This window comes from Arachis duranensis, chromosome 3, assembly GCF_000817695.3.
Source record: "Arachis duranensis cultivar V14167 chromosome 3, aradu.V14167.gnm2.J7QH, whole genome shotgun sequence".
Classification (NCBI taxonomy): Eukaryota; Viridiplantae; Streptophyta; class Magnoliopsida; order Fabales; family Fabaceae; genus Arachis; species Arachis duranensis.
The window spans coordinates 121,127,937-121,128,256 of record NC_029774.3 but is presented as its reverse complement, the minus strand read 5'-3'; the positions used below and the strand labels follow the sequence as shown (position 1 = coordinate 121,128,256).

The 320-nt window shown below is 37.2% G+C and overlaps 1 long non-coding RNA gene across 1 annotated transcript in view; it reads right to left on the bottom strand.

The window, feature by feature from the left end:
* Positions 1–37: 37 nt before the first annotated feature.
* The window catches only part of LOC127745825 (uncharacterized), a 2,284-nt gene continuing 2,001 nt past the window's right edge, over positions 38–320 (bottom strand). The window contains exon 2 of the long non-coding RNA XR_008007433.1: positions 38–160. This is a non-coding gene — a long non-coding RNA (uncharacterized LOC127745825). The remainder of the gene's footprint in view (positions 161–320) is intronic.

Here is a 320-nt window from a genome sequence, read left to right as displayed (position 1 = left end):
TTTACAGGTACTATAATATGAAGTGGTGATCCAGATAGATTGGAACCCATATATGACGGTCTGCATAGAGATCTGCATAATACACCCAAACACAGACTATAAATACACCCGATAAAAAATTAAATTTACACCTCTGCTGCAGATTTTAACCCAACACTACCTGAAAGCCACTTGTAGTCCACAAGACCAAAATTAATTAAACTCTCTCTGGTGTATTCAAAATGTCTGATTTACAGGTACTATAATATGAAGTGGTGATCCAGATAGATTGGAACCCATATATGACGGTCTGCATAGAGATCTGCATAATACCCCCAAAC